At 31.6% G+C, this 17,173-nt stretch overlaps 1 protein-coding gene across 4 annotated transcripts in view; it reads right to left on the bottom strand.

The window, feature by feature from the left end:
* Positions 1-17,173, bottom strand: part of LOC145279884 (neurofascin-like) — an 825,765-nt gene that overhangs the window by 628,457 nt on the left and 180,135 nt on the right. For 2 of the 4 annotated variants that reach the window (XM_080131349.1, XM_080131345.1), the window contains exon 1: positions 13,258-13,967. The exons of 1 other annotated variant lie outside the window; for it this stretch is intronic. The gene's annotated coding sequence lies outside the window, so the exon portion shown is untranslated. Of the gene's footprint in view, positions 1-9,595; positions 9,698-13,257; positions 13,968-17,173 lie in introns of those variants that run through there. One more of the 4 variants, XM_080131347.1, reaches the window with a different exon arrangement.

Genomic DNA, 17,173 nt, shown 5'->3' with positions numbered 1-17,173 from the left:
TTTGAGATTTAAGGCGTGTGGTCCATTTAGGTGATGAGGATGGTGGTACTGAGCCAGGGAGTGATGAAGATGAACCGGTGCCGATAAAGAGAACGCAATGCGCCGATCTGGACACGGGATTATGAGATGTGAATGATCTTTAATGATCATGGGGGCGTGTAATAAAAAAAAAAAAAAAAAAAAATTGTGCAAACCTTTTACCACTGGCAACGCCCGCTTCAGAGAGTGAAAGAAGAGAATGGCCACTGCATCTATTTATAGACTAGAGATCATGGGAAGAGTATGCAAATAACTTTGGACGGTTTTGTCCTATAAAAAGCCTGTATTTGGGAGAGAGGGTGTCTTTTTTGTTTGGCAGAAGCAATTGCTGTCAGAAGTGCATTGGACTGCAGGATTGAAGAGTGAAGATTGAGTTGTGGGGGTCATTGTATTTAACCACAGATATATAAAAAAAGAGCCACAAAAAGAGACATTTTTAGCACTGAAAGTCCCCAGGGACGCAAATCAGAATTTTGCCAGGGTCACCCATATTTGATTTATATTAAGAACAATGAGCTCCACAATTTGGCCAAGTTTCAGAAAAATCTAATGGATAGATCAAAAGTTATGGGGCAAAACGTGTAATTTTTGGCCATTTTGGGGCATTTTTGACCTCTTGAGCCCCTGGGGATGCAATGAGAATTTTTGCAAAAAAAAATTTTTTTTACTGTGCACATCTATTTAATGAAATACAATTTGTGGCAAAATTTCAGGAAAAATTTATGGACAGTTATCTGGCAATCATCCGCAATAACGGACGCACGCCACTAAAAACATAGATCCCTCTCTGATAAATTGGGTGACCAAAAACTTGTGCTTGTCTACTTTCCTAGATCCAAGATTCACATTTAAATTTCTAAAGAATGGCATGGAAAACACTAAGAATCGGATTCTACATCTTTCTATAGATGATAATGAAGCAGAATTGGCAGAATACACTTCTCCAAGCTCTGTTGAGGGTCAAGAAGATCAAAGTAAAAGTAACACTATCCCTTTCAAGACTGTTTGATCAATTAGCTTCAAATAAGCCTATAGTAAGAAATCAAAACTTAGAGCAGTTAATAGCCGAGTTTAACCTGGAGATTGCAACTACAACCGAAATACAAAAATCACAATCTAAACACAAAAGCAGTAAATTCCTTATGCACAAAAGAACTTGATTGTTATGTAGTTTTACTCGCAAGAGATCCATTTCAATGGTGGAAGAATACACGGGAGACCTTACCACTGCTTAGTAAATTGGCTTCAAAATATTTAAGTGCACCACTTTCTTCTGTGGAGAGTGAGAGGCTCTTTAGTACAGGTGATAATGTGTATGAACCTACGATGAACAAGCTAGGAAAAAAAAAAGAAAAAAAAAGAAGAAAAAGAGAAACTAAAACTAGAGAAGCTAATGTTTCTACAACTTAAAAGTATTCAATTTAATAACTGAGGAGTCTATGAGACCAGAGGAGGTAGGTGGCAGCAGGTGCAGAATTTCAGCTCATAGTTATTCACTTCAAGAATTAGAATTTGTACTTGGTTTGTAATTTTTCTTATCTGATTGTTTAATTATATTCATTTAAGAATTGGAAATTGTACTTTATATTTCATAATTTTAGTTAATAAAGGCAAAAAAACATAATAGTGGCCAGACACTTAAACGTTAAGTTAAATTAGCAGTTATGTTAATGTGTCAAGGCTGGGAGTGATAAAACAATTTCAATTTAATAGGAAAGAGAAAAATAATTATTCAGCCGATTAATTCGCAAAGTGGCCAGTTACCAATTACCTGTCAATTGATTGGTTCACCCTTAATATATATATCTATAAAAGTGAATGTGTCTGTGTGTCTGTCTGTCTGTGTGTGTGTACATTTTACTTTGCAATAACTTAATTTTCAGTCTACAGACTCGAAATTTGATATACAGGGTACTGAGATTTGGGAAAAATCTATGTGATTGGTTTTCGGCCAGAAATTTGGCTGTTAAGGGGGTCAAAAAAGTTCAACAATTTGACCTTTGAGAACTCTACCAAACTCCTCCGACAATTTGGGGTCTAAACACTTGAAATTTTAGATATAGGTTCCTTGGACATGGATCTAACTTAATAACTCAATTTGAGCCCAAAACAATAAATGTTAAGGGGTCATAATAGAGGTCAAAGTTAAAAAAAAATTGACTGCTGTTTTTTTTTTTTTTTGCTCAGCATACCCCTCCAAACACCCGGGCACCCATGCTAGTATATATATATTATATATATATATATATGTATATATATATAAAGCTGAACGTCTGTGTGTGTGTGTGTGTGTGTGTGTGTGTGTGTGTGTGTGTGTGTGTCTGGTCACGAATAGGCTCCTATATGGTTGACTATTATAGAAAACTGGTCACATATAATGATAGAAGATATATCGAGACACAGGAATGGGTATGTTTGATCTGGCAAAACGGGGATTCATTAAAATTGTGGGGTCTGCGTTCGCGCCTGGTCCACAAAGTATGAAAATCAATGATTTAAAAATGAAAAAAAAGGTTTACAAGGGTTTTTGATATAGATGTACATAATACTTTGAGAAGTATGTTTTAACTTAAATAGGGATAGTATAATAAAATTGTGGGGTCTGCGTTCGCGCCTGGCCTCCATAGATTGGAAATAGGCACAAACTTTAATGAAGACTTTTCATATCTATCTGCGTAAGTATACTTTGATAGTTATGTTTCAGTTTAAAGAAATATGGTATAATAAAATTATGGGGTGTTCGTTCGTGCATGACCTCCATAGAATGGAAATATGTCACAAAGTTTAACAAGGTTTTTTAATATAGATCTACAGAATATTGCGATAAGTGTTTCAGTGTGAACAGGTATGGTATAATAAATTATGGGGTTTATCTATTTTATTTTTTCTTTCATCATATTTTGCTTTGGTTTTGATACCCCCAAATTCGAAGCTATCTCTTTACAACCCTTCCTTTCATAACCTATCATCTTCTATATATATAAAAGCGAAAATGTATGTTTGTGTATTTGTATGTCTGCTAAAAACTTTCGCTTTCGACAAACAGAACAAAAATTCACAAACTTGGTATCATATGAAAGCCCCATCCTTCGCCCGACAAATATCGAAAAATTGGCCAAAAACGTTAATTTTTTCACCCTGAAATCAGCACTTTTCTACAGGGGGGGAGGGGGTCAGCAAAAACCGTCCTCTCATGACGAGATCGGTTCTACGCATGCGTCAGACGACGTCATGACCGGATTTAGTTTAAATATTTGAAGAACTGACGCAATTTCATGTACGTCATGTTAGCTCAGTTGGTTAGAGCGTTGGGTCATTATCTAAACATTTTGGGTTAGAATCGTGGTGCGAGAGGTCTTTTTTTTTTTTTCGATTTTTAAAATTTAAATATTAAAGCAGGGTTATTTAAGCCATTTTTCATGTAACGTTCGTTTTTCTGTTTTTTTATTTTTTTTTTTACTTTGCTTATTCTTAGGTTTTCATTAACACCCCCATCCCCGACCAACCACACACACACACCCAAAGACATCCGGGTACCCACCGACTTTTTAAATTTTAATATTGAAACAGGCTTATTTAAGCTATTTTTCATGTGTTTTTTTTTGGGGGGGGAAGGGGGTCTTTTTCAGATTTTTTAAAGAAGTTTTAACGTTCGTTTTTCTGTTTTCTTTTTACTTCGCTTATTCTTAGGTTTTGATTAACACCCCCACACCTCCGGCCACACACACACTTCCAAACACTCGGGCAACGCCAGGTACCCCTCCACCCCACCCCGCTAGTACTTTCATAAATCAGAGTCCATTTTCTGTTGGCTGTTTGTGAACCCAGTCAACGACGGGTACTTTTGCTAGTATATATATATATATATATATATATATATATATATATATATATATATATATATATATACACACATGTCCTGGCACATAGAAGAATGATTAAACTTCATAAATAAAAAGAAATCCTAAAATAAAACTAATTGCCGAAGCCATATTTAATGTTTTATTGCATGTAATTGAAATAAATTGTTAATGAATAATTAATATTTACTTTTGATAACCAATAACAATTCATAATGGCTTTCAAAAAAAATGGTAACACAAATAGGTTCTCAATCAATCATAAAGTATTGAAATAGTGACAGAATGTTTTCAAAAAGTAAATATCAGATTCAAGAAAAAAGATTTTAAATTTGATGAATTAAAGCAAAAAACGTTAAATATGTGTTGCATATGTGTTGAGTGGAAAACTCAGATATAAAATACAGAATAGATTTTAATGAAATAAAATATGCATCCAATGCGTTTGAAAGTCAAATTACAACACAATATTAGAAAAATAAACAAATATTTTACTTGTATAAAATGTATAATTTAAAAATTATTACTACTGACATTTCTTTCTCCAACTTTGCAACATGGCAAGAAAGCAGAAGAAATTTTTTTTTTTTTTTTTTAAATGTACAAAATACTAAGGATGGAGATGACTCGGAAATATATTTTTAAATTATAAATTTCAAACAAGTCAAATATTTGTTTATTAGCATCATATTGCGTTGTAATTTGGATTTCAAGAACACCTAATGCATATTTTATTAAAATTAAATCAACGCTTCTATAACAGAACTCACACTCCTGACATAGAATAGTTTTATTTCACTAGGTACAATAATAGAAGTCTTGAGTAGCAACAACTGGTAAGCGAGTTGACAAGTAAACTTCTAAGTGTTTGCATTTAGTTTTGTTCATATTTACTTTTTGTGCAGATAATAATGAATGTTCTAGTAGTAAAATGTACTCAGCTTTATGATAAATTTTACCTATCATAAAAAGACCAGGATTAATTGAGCCATTTATAGTAAGAATGGAAACTACTGTAAAAAAGAGAATTAGTAGATGAATTTAATTTACTGTTGCATAAATATTTGTAGAATAAAAGTTATGTTCAAAAGCAGTATTATTCCCATAATGAAAATATTTCAATGTGGAAAAATAAAGTTTGTAGAAGATAGTGATAGTCATGCCTGGCTAACTTCATCACATGATACACAGTATCTAATACAGATTCATAGCTACAACTGCACATACTGTATATATTTTTTTTTTTTTTTGGTAGAAATGTTTATGTATTTAACAGAAAAGTTTGAATTAATATTTTTTTTGCAATGATCTATTTTAGAAAGGAAATCGCCCAAATGGAAAAAGGGTTAACGTAAATGTTGAAAAATAAGTCACTGGTTTCATTAAGATTTACACAATTTTAACGCCACAAACGAAACAGATAATCACTTTGGAACTAGAAACATGAAAAATGTTAAAGTAAAAACGTTACAAAGTTAACTACAGTGATCCTAACAGTCAGTTAAAGACGACATTTTGAATATGGTCTAAGCTGTTCTGTAATTGATTCAAGCATCTTAAAGAATGATTAAAAATATTAATAGACATTCATCAGTTCTAAAATTCAAGCGTTTTAATCTCTTAGTCTTAGTATTTCCACTTTTTTGCTGTACCAACTTTTTTTGCTACACAAAAACTTTCGATTATATAATGGTATATTTCAAAGCAACAATTCCACGGGAATCGGAATCGTTAATCAACATTTTCCTGGAATTGGAAAAAATTTAAGAATCGTCTCAACACTAGTAAAAATGTAATCAGTTGAAGTGATCCTGATGAAATAATTAGAAAAGTCTCTCACACATTTTAAACCGATTCATAGTATATGTATCAATAATAGTTCTCGTATTACTTAAAACTGATGCAAAAATCACACATGATGAAAACAATATGAACATATTTTAACGCTTTGTTGATCTTCAGATGCTTCAAAAAAAAAAAAAAAAAAAAAAAGAAGAAGAAAATGATGCCAGTTACATATAGATATTGAAAAAAATCCATTTGGCACAATAGTTTGTTTGACCCCACACCCCCAATCCAAATTGAAATTAGGAGGGAGATTGGAGTGTAAGACGATATTATCAAATGCTCAGAATTTATTACCAAAATACAATTCTTACCAGAAATGAATAAGAAAATGCATAACATGGGAGTCTAAAATTCAATATAGGCGCCAGCATTTACCATTAGTTTTTTAGGCAACCCAGGAACAGCGTCAACATTTTTTTTCTTTTAGTAATTAGTTATTAAGGCTAAAAATCAATCAAGGGTAAAGGTCTGAGAGCTTTTTCATTTGAACGAATTGCTTTCTTTCTCTTTCTTCCTCACCCAAGGGATGGTGCATACCAAGTTTGGCTTCGCCACCGTCCTGGGGGTTGCCACCATGACACCAGCCAACTTCTTTGTGAATTTGAATCAGATCACCCTCCTCCAATTTAGATGAAATTCGGCATGATAGTGGCCCCTAACATAAGCTAAAATAAATTTAGATCTCAAAATTAGATCCTCAATCATGTTTTTTTTTAGATAGTTAAAAATTTTAAACACCTTAAGCAATAGTTGCTCTTACAACATCTACTTACTGCAAGGGTGCCCACAAAACGGGTACCTGAGTGTACAGCAAAGTCCTGCACAAAGTTTTGCTAGTTTGTCATATTTGTAAGCATTGCCACTTAAAAACAAATGCAAATTTTTAAGAATTAGTATGGCACCATTTTTGATAAGATTGATTCTATTGTTGGCATTAGTTTCTACTTTCCAAGTTCTTAGCATTTTCAAATATTTAATAGATTTTATTCTATATATGGATAGTTTGTAGATTAATTTGTTTTGTAAATAATTGCTAACTTCTATTGTAGGTTTATTCTTCCACTATCAAATTTTCTACAAATCATTTTTTTTATACAAGTTAGTCACTTGTGCCTTACAGCTAAAATCGTTAAAATTGAGACATTTTTCTATAATCACCAAACAGTGACACTGACTTATGGCATTAATAAAAAAAAACAGAAAAAATTCTACACTTCCAAAATAAACAATCGCTGGGTCACAACTACATAGATTTCTCTTCTAAATTCATGGAATCTAAATTAACAAATACAAGGAATAGAATTTTAAGAGTTCAGTTTAAATAACTACAAAATAGATTTTTCAAAAACTTAGAACAACGTCAGATATGAACACCTAGACCTAGTTATTATTTTAGATGCACAATCTCACTTGCTATTTTTTTTTAATGAATCTTTATATTTTTTCAACTACCAAGTCAAGCTTTATGAATTTGGTTGATATTGATTGAACCACTGAACACGTGCTTAAAACTTGACTCAGGAATTTTGAAATTATTTAAAAGAGTGATTTTTGTTGGTCTGTTAAACATGAGAAATTGAAGAAGCTTGGAGGTTAGATCATTTAAAATGATGTTAATATAACAATCAAGATAAGAATAGTAGTTTGAAGAATCCAAAGTTTTATTTTTTCTTTGTTACAGTCGATTTTATTATATTGTGTGAAAAATGAATTTTCATCTCTTGAGAACTGAAGAATCTCTTAAATATATTATTTAATGTTTTCTGCTCTTTTACTAAAAAAAATTGTTCAAAATAACCTTTTCGAATATCTGGTAGTGTTAAATTTGCATTTTTCATAGTTTTGTTCCTTCCAAACATGTAATATATTCAATCAAGTACTGACAGAATAATAAGAACCATAACCCTTCTCCACATTGCAACCCTCTTTTTCTTTCCATTCAACTATTATCAAACTGTCTGCATCCCCCACTCGCTCTTTCAGCTTCATTGTTGTTATATTTGAAATGTTAGAAGTTTAAAAATATCCGATCTTATAGTCCTTTTGATTTCTATCTTGAACTTGATTATGAAGTTTTTCACCTAACTTTTTTTATGATTGTATCAATTACTTATTATTGTTATTAGCAGGATCCTGTTCAGATATTAGCTAGAAAAATTAAGGAAATAAAAAATCCAAACTGCCACTCTCTTCATCCATGATATTAAATATCATTAGTAACATGTCACGTTAAAAAGACAACAATCATCGAATTAGAAAACAATAAAAACGAATGGTTAAATGAGATTTTTTTGCAAAACAATACAAAAATTACGACAGCGATTACATACACAGGATCAATATATTAGAAAGCTATTGTTATTACACTGAATAAAAAATTAATGTTAAATCCTACTGCCAGTGCAATAAAATGGTTCAACTTTATAAATATACAGATTAGTTTTCCTTTAAAAAAGTTAATTGAAGATAATTCAATAAAAACAATAGTTTATATTTATTTTTACATTGTCATTTGAGTAAAAAAGTTACATCGTCATTTGAATATAAGAATGGATATTTTGAAGATGCATTCATTAAATCTGCACATTTGCAAAGTAAATTCCATTTCAAACTAAAGACTGATCCCAAAAAATAGATGTTATTTCAAATACAAGTTTTGACCTTCTTCAAATTTTTCGAACTTGGAGATCTTTATTAACTCGACTGTAGAGAATTTCCAAAAATCCCCATTCTTATTAAATTCAGAAAGATTGTTCTCATTTTGTCAGCCATGAGCAAGTAGAATTGGGTTAATTTATATTATTTTAATACTATCAGCTTGAAGCTTCAACCTCTAGAAGATTCATGTAAAACTCATTAAACACTTGACCTTTAGATTATTGATCAACTTTTATTTTAAATCTCCATCATCATTGAAACAATCCTTATAATTCCTATTTCATTCAAAAGTAAAGAAAAATCAAATTCGGCAACTATCAAGCATTACTCAAGTTTTTAAGAAATGGTCAACATTAAAAAAAAAAATAAAATAAAATCACAATTCTTTGTCAGGATAATTTATTATTATTATTATTATTATTATTATTATATATTAAGCAAATAAATATCTATTTTTTAAGTTATTAGCAAGAATACATTAATCATATGATGAACACTTTGCACAAATTAAAAATATATGATATATAACAAAAACTTGATTAAAATGCCAAAAGTTTCCAAAAATTGAAAATTAACAATAAAGTAAATTTTATTATGAGGGGGGGGGGATAAATAAATACTACGAAACGTCTTTGTTCGATGAAAATGTAATGAATGTCCCGTTTCTAGTTATTTTCATCAATTTACTCTAATGAAATCAACTTATTTAACTGAAATAAATGTACCTAATTAGTATTGCCAGTATATTTTTTTTAATCAAATTACTTTTATTAGAATAGGATTCTGAAAGCTATAATTATCATGGTATCGTTTTGGTTATAAATTATTAAGTGGACTACATTATAAAATATGTTACGTTAATCTTGTTTTAATATCTATAAAATTATTGTATGGAAATAGTTTACATAAATAACATTCAAAACATGAAGATTTGATAAGAAATTTAAAGCCAGAAATTACTTTCTAATTCGACAGTTTAAATGCTTTCAAATTTCGAACGATCACAAAGTGATTCATTTGTTTTGGATTTTTTTTTTCAGCTATTAACTAAAATGGCTAAATTGTTTACTGATAAATTTAATTTTGTAGCTTTTAATATATATTTTTAATAAATTGAACATAGTAACATTTAAGTCATGTAGATGAGAAACAGCCACAAGTAGCCACAATTTTGTTAATAAAGAATATACCTGTTAGTACGACTGAAATTAGAATAATAGTATAAGAAAGTGTTGAGGTTGGTTTTGTCAATCGTTACATCACGGTGACAGTGCCCATAACGTTGGAAGATGTTTACATCGATGAGCATGAGGGGATTGAGAGAAGAGGTTGAGATGCCTAACATTTTAGAGAGAGAGAGAACATTAGGAGCAAGATAGAGAAAGGAGAAACAATGGAATCTCAAAAAATCAAAGGAAAGAAGCAAAGAGTTTTCCTTGCCCTCAGAGACTAAACTCAAAGAATAAGAATATCGATTTTTAGAGGACGCACAAGAAAAGGCTTTCTTTTTAAATGTTGTCAGCATAAATATATCCACACGAAGTATTTTAAGAAACTTACGTTACTACTAGTACTACTTTGCGCCGTGTTCATAACACCATATTACATCTTTTATTCTTATTTTTTACACTTTGTAACATTCAATTTTGAGGGTGGGGCTCAAGGGTGTACTTACCACTGATTGGGTATGAGCGGATGTAAATGACAATTTAAATAGATTTTGGAAAATGATCTTTGAGGCACATCGAAATCAATTAAAACCTCCTCTGCAATATCTACTTCAAGACCTGAACCACAACATGTCAATTCTTAGCTTTTTTATTTCTATAATTTTCATAATAAATATATAATACATCAAATCAAGTAGGATAAAGCACACTTCATTTTTGTGGGTGTCAAGTACGAATGCAAATCCCACAATATCTCTTAATCAAAATGAAATATATTTATTTTGGATAATATCGTTATGAGGTCCAAAGAGTTCGTTAAGACAAAACATGTCTTACATATACATACAATTTATTGTACCAAATTAAATTTCATTTAGTATTGATAGTTTAAAGAGTATCTCATTTCTTAGAGAATTATATGCTTAAAAGATTTTATTTTGAAACATCGTAAATCATTGGCATGCTATTATTACCTACATTCGGAGACATACTATATTCAAAACGGACTGTCATTACGTATCAAGCAAAATACGTTAAGTACCAATATTAAAGATGACTGCACACTATTGTTAATTATGGACAGAAACGGTGCTTATGATAAGCACCGTTTCTGTCCATAATTAACAATCATTGCATTTATTGTGATCACTGCTTATCACAATAAATGGCAATGATGTCTAATTTAAATGATCTTAGGAAGTAATCATCTATTAAACAAGGAATTGTTTTAATCAGGAAAAGTGACTTTTCAAAGCTAATTAAATATAAGAAACTAAAACTGCAATCTAAAATTAGTCGCTTTCTGCTCGCTATATCCCCCCTTCTCGATCTACAGCTTCAAAAATATTGATACTTCTTGCAATATTTCCTTTTGTTTAAAATGGACCATTACAATCCTTTTATTAGTTCCTTTATTTTTTATTTATTTTTTTGGCCTTTGACTATTGAAGAGAGAACAAGTTTTTTTTTCTTTTTTCTAATATAATTCAATCCCCAAATTGAGGGATATTTTAAGCGTGCATTTTAAGTATTTAAAACCATAGCAAAACGATATGGGGAAACAAATATTGATTAAATCAGCTTTAGTATAATAGGTCGTCTGGTTTTGGTATGGATTTTTTAAATTACATTTTCCTGATTAACACAACATAGTAAGCAACAAAAATAAGCCAGACATAAGCTGAGCGATATTTTGGTCGTTTCAAATGACCGAAATATTAATTGTAGAAAAAAAGAAACGAACGTAAGCAATCGAAAACGACCGGCTTTAGAGATATGTGTCCGTTATTTCTACTGATCTGTTCTGACGCTTAACCACTATTTCATAGATCAGATATCAGCTAAGGCTTCTTTTAAAGATAAAGAGAAAACTCGGTATGTAAAAAAAAAAAAAAAAAAAAAAGGACAACATGTATTTAATCAAGTAACATACACACACGTGACCTTGTTCGATAATTTTATTAACAAAATTTCTTCAATTGTACCTCGAGAACATACAAATGACTGGGATTTATTTGAGAGAAAAAATGCGAATAAGAGCTTAATAAAGGAGCTGATCAAAGTTGCTGTGTTAATAATAGGCATTCAAAGCTGTTATGACTCTTGAGAACCACTTCACAGGCAGACAATTCACTCTAATCAATAAGTTTTACCTTATTGTGGATTTTATTTAAACAGTAAGACTTGCAATGTCGTTATTGGGTTAACAATCACAAAACGAATTATAAACAGAAAAACATTAAATGAAGTTTTAAATTATGAGAACCAAAAGATAGCGTTTGTTTAATGTATTTATTTGCTCCCCCACCAAAGCAAATTAGGCACACGACCGTTTTTAATGTGGGGTAAAAACCAGCTCCCCTAAAAGTAGGCAAAAAAGGGGCACTCTGGTTACCAAAAATAATAATTGTCCCAGAATAGAGGGTTTCCCCTCCATTGACTAGTACAAATTATCTTAAGTGCAGCATTAGAACAGATACTACACTTTGATCAGGGCCCGAAGGCTAAGAACAACAGGGCATTTATTTGCTCCCCCACCGAGCAAATTAGGCACAAGCAAGGCCGATTTTTAATGTGAGGAGTGAAGGGGAAACGGGGGCCAGCTCCCCGGGGAGTAGGGGAGCTGGATAGTGACAATTGGTATGAAGGGTTGCCTACACTGACCAAGGTCTTATGTGGGGCCCGAAGGCCGAGAACAACAGAAAAAAAAAAAAAAGGCAAGCCTCTTTTCTATTTATTGTTTAATTTGAATTATTAGGGTTACTACTCTCATCTTGATTTTTATATTCGCAACGTTTTGACCGATGTAACTTCATTATGCATATCTTTGCGGATTCAAGAATCTGGATGAATTTTTTGAAACTTTGTGAATATAAAAACTAAAATGAGAATTGTAGCCCGCATAATCAAACATTACACATGATAAATCCTCATATTTAGAGGGGAAAAAAAAGAAAACTAGAAATTGTTGGGTTTCTAAAAAGAATTATTTGTGCTTATGCACTTTTGTTACCGCACTTTAAAAAAAAAAATAGTATTTAAGTTAATTCAAGTTTTACGATTTTTTATTAAATCGTTAAGTAGAGAATAGTTAGAAAACATCATCCCCTCCGTGTTAAGAATGGCTTTCTAAATAACATTATTTCAGCACGGTAACAAAAGTGCATCAGTACCGAATTTATTTTTTGCGAAAAACTACTTCAAAATAAATTCAAATAAAAAATGCAACCAAACAATGGATATGACGATCATGATAAAGAAAGCGGGGTAAAAATGGTAATAGCAAAAAAAAAAAAAAAAAAAAAAATTAATTCTAAAAAGATTTTTTGGTACTCATGCAGAGAGTGATCCGTGCTGAAATAATAACGTTATTATTTAAAAAGCCATTCTTAACATCGGGAGGGGAGGGTGTTGTGTACCCCTGTACTTTAACCTTACAATTGAATAATAAAAAAAAAAAAAACATGATAAAAATTTAATTAAACGTGGAAATACGATTTTAAAAAAATAGCGCGGATCGGATCACTCTCTGCATTAGCACCGATGTTTTAAAAATAATGTTAATTTGTTTTTCTTTTATTGTGAATATATTTTCATTTTTACCAAAATTAAATCTTAACTAAAAAAAAAAATAAATAAATAAATAAAAAATAAGATCAAGTCGAAAACGAAAAGTTGCTTACCGTCATCCAAGAAAGGTGTATTTTCCAAAGAAATTGTTGGCAAAAATAAAAGTTCAGGTGTAAAATTTAAAGAAAATAACGGTAAAATCCAGACAGTGTCAGGGAACAATTCGGTAGCAACTTCTTGTTTTTAATTGGTAAGGCAATGGGATTTGTAAAATAATATCCAAGGAAGGGAGGAGAGAGAGAGAAAAACCTAATAAAAGAGAGAATATGTTACAAGAGGGAAACAGAGAGCGACAAAGGACAAATAAAGAAAATAGAATGGGGGTTACATAAAAACAAACGGACAAGGAGAGATGAACGGGGACAGACTCGTCAACGAGGACGAACGATAAACTCTGAACGGCGACAATTTAAATGTAACTCAATATGGTGGAAGGGGTGGGGAAAAGGTAAGAAAATAGCGATAGTCCTGACTTGTATTCTGATTGTGAGGGAGTGGAGAATAATCGTGAATAGACTTTTAAATGAAACTAAAGGCAAATAGGTGTATAGAAAAACGGATGGTATGGGAAATAGTGATTGCAACGATAGGTTTTCAGAGAGAGAGAGAGGGGGGGATAAACGAGAGAACGGAGGGGTGAAAAGGAAGAGACAGAGAGAGAGGGGGGGGGGTAGTAAAGATAGAAAATTAACCAATCAAATAGCTTTCGGCGCACGCAATTTGCGAATTCGGTGGTGTAGTGAGTCACCACCACTGCTTTACTGGAAAAATGAAAGAATATGGACAAGAAAAAACAAAATAGTATACAAGGAAAGAAAAGTTATAAAAAGGTGGAAGGGGGGGGGGTATAAGTTTTGTATACTTCAAACAATGTCAAATGTAGCAACTCTAAAAAAAATGTATGAAATTTTCTCGTAAAGGTTTTATTTATTTATTTATTTACTGAACATGAAATTCGAACTTTTCTAAAAGTATTTAAAACTCAGAAAAGAATAATTTCAATTCATAACAGTTTAAATACATGTGCATGAATAGCATTAAAAATATAACCTTGAAATCAATTACTTTAAAGTTAATTTAAATGACATTAAAACCATGCACAGGTACACATACTGTTTGTAAAATCGACGGTATAATTCTGAGCTTATCTTCTATATGTAGGTCTTTTGTTTCAGAGTTGTAGGCAATTAAAACAAATACTGATCAATAGTCTTTATTGGGGAAAAGATCTAATATATACATGCATGTTACTGCACTGTTATTTATACATACAGGATAAATAAATGCTATTTAATGACATTATTATACGCAAAATAACTCTGGGCTTGGTGTTATCACATACACCAACAAAACCATGAAACAAAGACACCAAACAAATATAAACGCCATGGGACTCAGATGAAAAATCTGTTTATCATGATCAGCAAGGGCGCCTTTAATGGTCAATACAGGAGATCTGGATGGTATCCTGTGAATGTTAGTCCTTCTTATTTCAGACAACAGAACACAACAGACCAAATATACATAAATCAATTAATCAGAGAGAAAGAAATAAATAACAAAGGAAATTGGACTAGTAATCGAGTGCTCCTACAAAAGCAACCCTACACAAAAAGGCTCCTTTATACATAGAGAACATAATCCTGAAAATAGGATATGAATTTTCAAAACACTATGTGTGTGTGTGTGTGTGTGTGTGTGTGTGTACATATATATTAGTCTCGATTTTCCCTCTGAAAATTATGCAATTGTTAGAAAATAACTGAACATTTCCTATACTAATCTTTTCCACTCAACACCAACAACACTTCTTACAGCATGTTTCAAGAAAATATTTTTACATTTTCATTTAATAAATGAGTACATTTATTCCAACATTTCTGCTTCTTCCAAAAACATCTTCCAAATATATTCCCTTCCTATAAAATATCTACTAACTGGGTCAAAAGGCTTTTTTAGCCGGGGTTCTCGGGGGGGGGGGGTATTATGTTTTACAACTTTTTATATACTCCCTAGATTATAATATCTACGATTTGCAAAGGGACGTCGTATCTAGATTTATTCTGATCGATTTTTATAAAATTCACGCTATTCCTTCCTCTCTCGTGTTTGTTTGGCTTTTTCGTATAAAAGCGAAACTAAATCAAAAGCAAAGGAAGCTACCCAGCCTTTCTTGACGTCCAGAAAGCAATCAGCTTTGATCAAAGTCGGGGAAACCCCTCATATGAGACAATTGCTATTCATTTGGACACTTCCTTTTTGTTGGGAGCTGGTTTTCCCCAATATTGTGGGGAGCCTAAAACGGCGGAAAGCTGAACTGGTCTCCAGCCAACGTTCATTTCTGCAAGTCAACTTTTTCATTGACATCGCTAAATTTGAACGCTTTTCACTTCCTATGACCTTATAACGTAGCAGTAAGATCTCACGTTTTCTTTCAGCTTTTTTTTCCGATTCGGGTTTGAAACACTTTTTTTTTCTTTTACACCTACAAATGGGTGGGCAATGCCAGGTACCACCTCTAGTTTATTATATAAAATGGCAAAATGGGTGCGCACGTTTTTGCATGTTCAAGAAAGGCTTTTTTTGTCAGGCTTTTTGCACCGGTTACATTTATGGAGAAGTTTCCTTATATTTCCTAAATTGTAATATCTCGGATTTGCAGATGGACATCTCTATCTTCATTTTGATCTCTTTTTTTTTCTTCCCCCCCCCTCGTGTTTGTCTTTCACGCATAAATAAAGCGAAACTGATTGAAGCAAAGGCGATCCGCCTGGCCTTCCGGACCGAGACGTCTTGAAAGCAATTAGGTTTGATCAATGTGGGGGAAACGCTTCATATCAGACAATTGCTATTAATTTATACACTGCCAGAATTCCCCCTTTTTGGGGGGAGTTGGTTTTCCCCAAAATCGTGGGGAAACAAATACGGCAGAAAGCGGGAATCTTAACTGGCCTAAAGCCAGCTTTACCAAGAATGCTCATTTCTGTGCCTGCGTGATTTTTAACTTAATTACCAACTCATTCATTTCACTATCTGCTATGGTGTAATGGTTAGCGAGAAAGACTAACCACCCAACGTTTAGAATTCGATCCCACTTCTCTATCTCTTTTTTATTTTGTCTTTTAATTACCAATTCTTTTTTTCACATTCTTTTAAAGTTACGATAATGAGTGTTCATGAACTCGACAGAATATTTTAACAAAATTACTTTTAATGATGATCATTGATCAAAAGCGCTAGAGAAAAATGGCTAACAAAAATCACTCAGCTACATAATACAAAATCAACCAATTGGAACTAAAAGAAATGCTCATCAAATCAAAAACATCAACAGAAAAATAAAGAAAAAAGAAAACCATAGTATTTAACATAACTTGCCTTGATAACAACTTGCTGCCAATATATATATATATATATATATATATATATATATATATATATATATATATATATATAAATTTAAAGGAGATTAGAATAATAGTCTAAAGAGCTAAGTGTATTTTAATGTAATAGTGAAATTACTAGTTTAATTAAAATACAGGAAATGCTCGTTGTAATTTAGATATATAATAAGCTCGATAGTTAAATGTCCTAGAGCTAATTCAATATTAAGTAATGTGATTTATAATTTAAAAATTAAAAAAAAAATTTTTAAATTTAAAAATCAAATTTTAATTAAATTAAAAATCAGTTTCATAAGAAGGAACAACAACAAAGTCAATTATCTGTACGATCGTTTCGGAAATCCGTGCTTTTTATTTGTGGTATACATGAAGTCATGTAGAACAATTATACATAGTTTTTTTGGTAAGCACGGTCTCCTCATCAGCAAATTTAGGAGGATTTCTATTGAATTGAAAAGACACCAAAAATAAACCTAGCATTAAAAGTAAGGCAGATGAATCTGAAAAATTGAAGTAAAAGGTTTGGATTTAAAATTTATAAGAAAATTAGTATAGGTTAGAGATA

Source organism: Euprymna scolopes, chromosome 7, assembly GCF_053919585.1.
Source record: "Euprymna scolopes isolate OS-2025 chromosome 7, ASM5391958v1, whole genome shotgun sequence".
Taxonomy (NCBI): domain Eukaryota; kingdom Metazoa; phylum Mollusca; class Cephalopoda; order Sepiida; family Sepiolidae; genus Euprymna; species Euprymna scolopes.
Note: the sequence above shows the minus strand (reverse complement) of the source record. Positions and strands in the feature narration are given on the sequence as shown.